General features: G+C 50.1%; 1 pseudogene; it reads left to right on the top strand.

Moving 5' to 3' along the window:
* Positions 1-2,519: 2,519 nt before the first annotated feature.
* On the top strand, positions 2,520-5,920 carry LOC123120976 (dehydrin Rab15-like; annotated as a pseudogene).
* Positions 5,921-6,478: the final 558 nt, after the last annotated feature.

The raw sequence follows: 6,478 nt of genomic DNA, 5'->3' as shown, positions 1-6,478 counted from the left end.
GGCGCCCCCCTTTCCTTCCTCTCTCCCTCCTCCTTCCCCCTTCTCCTACTCCAACTAGGAAAGGAGGGAGTCCTACTCCCGGTGGGAGTAGGACTCCTCCTGGTGCACCTCCTCCTGGCCGGCCGCCTCTCCCTCCCTTGCTCCTTTATATACGGGGGCAGGGGGCACCCCATAGACACAACAATTGATCTCTTGATCTCTTAGTCGTGTGCGGTGCCCCCTCCACCATAATCCACCTCGATAATATCATAGCGGTGCTTAGGCGAAGCCCTACATCGGTAGAACATCATCATCTTCACCACGCCGTCGTGCTGACGGAACTCTCCCTCAAGGCTCGGCTGGATCGGAGTTCGAGGGACGTCATCGAGCTGAACGTGTGCTGAACTCGGAGGTGCCGTGCGTTCGGTACTTGATCGGTCGGATCGTGAAGTCGTACGACTACATCAACCGCGTTGTGCTAACGCTTCCGCTTTCGGTCTACGAGGGTACGTGGACAACACTCTCCCCTCTCGTTGCTATGCATCACCATGATCCTGTGTGTGCGTAGGAAATATTTTGAAATTACTACGTTCCCCAACAGCGAATCCTACTTGGACCGGAAGTCCAAGTAGGACTCCCCCCTTTGGCGCGCCCCCTCTAGGGCCGGCATCCGCTTCCTCCCTCCTTTATATACGTGGTCAGGGGGCACCCCAAAGACACTGAAGTTGATCTTTTAGCCGTGTGCGGTGCCCCCCTCCACAGTTACACACCTTGGTCATATCGTCGTAGTGCTTAGGCGAAGCCCTGCGCCGGTAACTTCATCATCATCGTCGCCACGCCGTCGTGCTGACGAAACTTTCCCTCGGCCTTAACTGGATCAAGAGTACGAGGGACGTCATCGAGCTGAACGTGTGCTGAACACGGAGGTGCCGTACGTTCGGTGCTAGGATCGGTCGGATCGTGAGGACGTACGACTACATCAACCGCGTTGATAAAACGCTTCCGCTTTCGGTCTACGAGGGTACGTGGACACACTCTCCCCGCTCGTTGCTATGCTTCTCCTAGATAGATCTTGCGTGATCGTAGGAAATTTTTTAAAATTACTGCGTTCCCCAACAAATATTGTGCAACGTAAAGAGGATTATGTCGTCACAGTATTAAACTCGGTACCACTTAACATCCAGTTTAGGAGATCCCTTGTAGGAGAACATTGAAATGCTTGGTTACACCTGGTCCGTAGGTTGATGGATGTTCAACTTTCAGACCAGGCGGATAAAATTAGCTGAAAGTTAACCACGAATGGATTATTCTCAGTGAAATCCATGTATTTAGACTTAATTGATTCCGGGTCATTGTCGAGATCTTTGCACATATGGAAGATTAAAGTTCCACTCCGCATCAAGATCTTTATGTGGTTCGCCCACAAAGGAGTCATCTTGACCAAAGATAATCTGAAGAAAAGGAATTGGGCTGGTAACCCCAGGTGTTGTTTTTGTGATCAAAATGAAACGATTGAACACCTATTTCTCGAGTGTCCACTTGCAAAATTGTGATGGCGATCAATTCATATAGCTTTTATTGTTCATCCTCCAATGAGCATAAACACATTATTTGGGACGTGACTTAATGGAGTTGACATACATATAGCTAAACATATTCTGATAGGGATATGTGCATTATTCTGGGCTACATAGAACACTAGAAATGATATGACTTTTAATGGGGCACAATTCACTAATTTTTGCAGGTTATCTACAGAGTTACAACCTGAATCCGCATGTGGTCGTTACTCACTCATGCGGACTACAAGGAGCTTATAGTTATTGGGTGGGTGCAACCGCTGGGAGACGGTAGCACGGGCTATTTTTAGCCGATTTGATGGTGAGCTAATAATAAGCTAGGTGTGTAGGCATCGTAGTCTGTTCTTTATCGCCGGATGTGGCGTTTCTTCGCCGGATGTGGCGCTTTACAGATTTACTTTCTCTTTGTTTTCTCTCGAATTTTGAGCTTGTTTGAATGTTAAGACTTTGTTACGCTTTCTAATAACATGGCTGCATACATCGACTGATGTAGAGGCCGGAGATAATCCTCCTTTTTTTAAAAAAAAAAACTTGGTGTTTTCCTCAAGAAGAACCAATGGAGCAGTGGATAGCGCACCGTCCTGTAACTTTTGTTCATCTTGAAACTCACCGTCGTAACATCAAAATAGAACGACGAGCCAATCTGTCAAGTCACCCTTCCAGTACGTGGCGCCACTGACACGTTCAGCAGTGCGACGCGTGCACACGGCCCGGCTATCCCTGTACCCGCGGCGACCACTTGCGCCTCCGGACTCACCATGCGCACACACGTACCCCCTGCGGTAGCCACCTGGCCTGCCAAATCCCTTTACGACCGCATGTGGCTACCGTATAAATATCCACCCGGCAATCCACTTCTCTGCACACAATGGAGCTTTCTGTAATTCTGTCATCCAAACTTCCAAAGACCAAAAGCTAAAGCCACAGCCAAACCAAGTCCGGTTTAGGAACAGGCAAAGGATGGAGTTCCAAGGGCAGCACGACAACCCTGCCAACCGCGTCGACGAGTACGGCAACCCGTTCCCGCTGGCCGGCGGCGTGGGGGTGCGCATGCCGCTCCCGGCACCGGCGGGCAGTTCCAGGCCCGTAGGGAGGAGCACAAGACCGGTGGGATCCTGCATCGCTCCGGCAGCTCCCGCTCAAGCTCGGTATGATCCTCTGTCGCGTGTCGACACACACATGCAGGGGCGGAGCTTTGTTGGGGCAAAACCGGGCTATGGCCCGCCCAGGTTTCTGTGATTTTTATACCTATGCTATACTTCCTAGCCTGTTTAGCCCAGTCCCCCACATGCAGGAGACCAAGCGTGACGATCGATCAAGGAGACCAAGCGTGACGATCGATCAAGCGGGACGTTTCTAGGCAACCTGGTGGCATATCATAAGAGAGGACTTCATGAGGGTGCTGGAGGAGTTTCATGGTGGAAATATGCAAGGGCTACATGCAATCAACAAGTCCATAGTCTCGCTCCTTCCAAAGAACACAGGAGCCATCGATATAAAGGATTACAAGCCCGTTAGCCTCAATCATGGGGCGGTCAAGATCTTCGACAAAATCCTTGCCACGTGTCTTGCCGACGACTTGCCTCAGCTCGTGGGCAATCACCAGAGCGCCTTTGTGCGGGGAAGATCTCTGCATGATAACTTCATGCTCGTTCAAGGTACAGCACGCAGATTGCACGCATTGAAGGATCCCACACTTTTGTTGAAGCTAGACATATCAAAGGCCTTCGACTCAGTCCAATGGCCTTTCCTGCTGGAAGTATTGGCTCATATGGGATTTGGACCAAGGTGGATAGCGTGGATATGTGGACTGCTCGCAACTTCATCTACTAAGATCAATGTGAATGGGATACCCGGGGAAACGATCTTCAATTGCCAAGGACTGCGTCAGGGGAGCCCGCTGTCACCCATGTTGTTCATTTTATGCATGGAACCCCTACATCGTCTACTTGAACTTGCAACCACCGCGGGTTTACTTTCCCCCTTGGCCAGGACAGGGTTGCGGCATAGAGTGTCAATGTACGCGGACGATGTCATGGTTTTCCTCAAGCCAACGGAAAAGGACCTCCGGGCGTGTCACTCGGTCCTAGATCTGTTTGCAAACGCGTCCGGGCTCAGAATCAACTTGCAGAAAAGCCTGGCCCTACCGATCAGATGCTCGCCGGAGGATATGAAGCTTGCTTTGGGGCTGTTGGGATGTGAGCAAGGAACGTTCCCTTGTAGATATCTGGGGTTACCACTATCAATAAGGAAGCAAACTGCAGCACAATTCCAGGCTTTGGTGGATCAGATGGCTGCAAGGCTGCCATCATGGAAGGCACGATCATTACCAAAGAGCAGCCGGTTGCTCCTTATTCAGTCGGTGTTATGTGCCATCCCTGTGCACTCCATGTTGGCCATGGGTTTGCCAACAAAAACGCTAAAGGTGATGATCAAAATCTGCAGAAACTTTCTATGGTATGGAAATGAAGACGGTGGAGGTGGCAAGTGCGCAGTTGCTTGGGAAACTTTATGTCGACCCAAGTGGGCAGGTGGGCTCGGCGTTACGAACCTCAGGTGGATGAATGTCGCACTCCAAGCGAAGTGGCTTTGGTTGCAACACGCTGACAGGTCTAGACCATGGGCATAATTCAAATTCTCAGTGCCGGCCGAGGCAAGAGGATTGTTCCAAGCGGCGGCCAAGGTGATGGTGGGCAATGGACACACAACACTCTTCTGGGAGGATAGATGGCTAAACGGCTATAGGTTGCAGGAGCTGGCACCGCTCATATATGGCATGGTGTCAAAGCGGACGAGGGGCGTGAGAACGGTGGCTGAAGCTATTCAGGATGCAACTTGGGCGCGAGACGTGGGCCCGAACATGGATGACATGGCATTACTCCAGTTCCTTGAGGTGTGGCCGCAAGTGCATAGCGTGGTTCTTGACCCACAGCAGCCGGATCAGCTCAAGTGGTCATGGGAGAAGGATGGTGATTTCTCGGCAAGATCAACTTATGCGGCCAATTTCGCGGCCCTTCAATGCTCACTGACGGCAACCTACACATGGGCGTCGAAGACGCCCCTGCGCTGCCGCTTCTTTGCATGGTTGGCTCTAAGGGATAGAGTGTGGACATCGGATAGACTGGCAAGACGTGGACTGCCGCATCAAGACGCATGCCCCTTCTGTGATCAAAGTGGCGAAACAATCAACCATCTCATGACACAATGCGTGTTCGCGAAGGAGGTTTGGACCAAGGTGGGTCAGGCAGTTGGCATGACAGGCATGACGCCATCAGACGGTGACGATCTAGTGACATGGTGCACAAGGTCCATCTTCTAGGGGAGGCACGCCAAGACCTTGCGGGCGATTCACCTCCTAGTCATGTGGGAGTTGTGGAAGCACCGAAACGCGATCGTGTTCGAGGGCAAGAGACCGGATGTGCAGCAAACTTTACGACGAATCGCCTCAGAATGTGGGACGTGGAGACAAGCGGGTGTTCTACACAAAGACGTACGTTTCAATTTTATAGGAGTAGTTAGGTGGAGCGAGGGCGAGTAATCTGTTAAGATGTATTGAGGGTAGAATACGTTGTAAGGCGTGTTGTATATAACCGTGGATGGGGTGTCTTCCCCTTTCCTTCTCTTAATATAAGATACGCACACTCGTGCATATTCAAGATCGATCAAGCCTCCAAACTCGCTCCAACGTACACAGCAGGAGCAGCAGCCGCCACACAGCAACGACGCGTATGCGTTGCACAGTAACGATGCGCAGATCGCACAGCTTCCTCGCTCTTCGCTGCTAAACGCACGCGACACGTAAGATTTTTCGCACGCAGCACGTTTCAATGAACTTCATACACTCAAATGCACTTAACAAAAGAATATCAAGCGTTAGGTAGTGACTAATGCCTAAAAATTTTGTGTTCTTCTATAGCTTCGCCCGCCCAACTTTTTCTTTGAAGCTCCGCCACTGCACACATGTACACATTCATCTGCTTCTTTATATTTAGATGCTAATTTCCGTGGCTGTACAGTCTTCCGAGGACGACGGCATGGGCGGGAGGAGGAAGAAGGGCATGAAGGAGACGATCAACGAGAAGCTCCCCGGCGGCCACAAGGACAACCAGCAGCACATGGCGACTGGAACGGGGACTGGAGGAGCCTACGGGCCGGGGACTGGAACTGGTGGAGCCTACGGGCAGCAAGGCCACGCAGGAATGGCCGGCGCCGGCACTGGCACCGGCGAGAAGAAGGGGATCATGGACAAGATCAAGGAGAAGCTGCCGGGACAGCACTGCGCTGCCGGCTCCGGCTGGCTGCTTCCTTTGCATAGTTACACGCGTCAAAGCCTTCCAGTTCCACGTGATCTTATTCAATAATAATAAGATGAAGCAGAACGAAAACTTGTCTCTGATCTCGTCTGTCTCAGGGACACTTCTCTGTATACAGCGTGCGTCGTGTTTGTTATGTTTTGTGTGTTGTGTCTTCATGTTGAAACAAATTTAGTGTACAACTGAACTTCTTTCTCTATATGAGGGTCCTTCTTTTTACCTTTTTTTACCAGTCAATGAGCGTTCGAGCTAATGATTAAAATGACACTTTTTCAGTTATTATGGTTATCATGTTTTCAGCAAAGGTAGCTATAAATTAGATCATAGGAACATAAATGATAATATCCTCTACGGTGGAGTATAACATTATGTTTCCGTGTTTTATAGAGCCACATTCAATTGAGGTCTTCAATTCAATTAAAATTGAGCACCTAGTTTTGACCGATGAACAAATTTTCAACGCTCTCTCATTCAATACTCTTATATTTTTTGTAATATATGACTTATATTTGCTTGGTCAAATTGACGACCTAAGGGTACAAGCACGCCCTGTAAACTGAGAAAGAGATAGTACTACTTTTATACCATATATACTACTCCCTCCGT

Source organism: Triticum aestivum, chromosome 5D, assembly GCF_018294505.1.
Source record: "Triticum aestivum cultivar Chinese Spring chromosome 5D, IWGSC CS RefSeq v2.1, whole genome shotgun sequence".
Lineage (NCBI taxonomy): Eukaryota > Viridiplantae > Streptophyta > Magnoliopsida > Poales > Poaceae > Triticum > Triticum aestivum.
The sequence above is the reverse complement of the archived record's forward strand: the minus strand, read 5'-3'. Positions and strand labels throughout refer to the sequence as shown.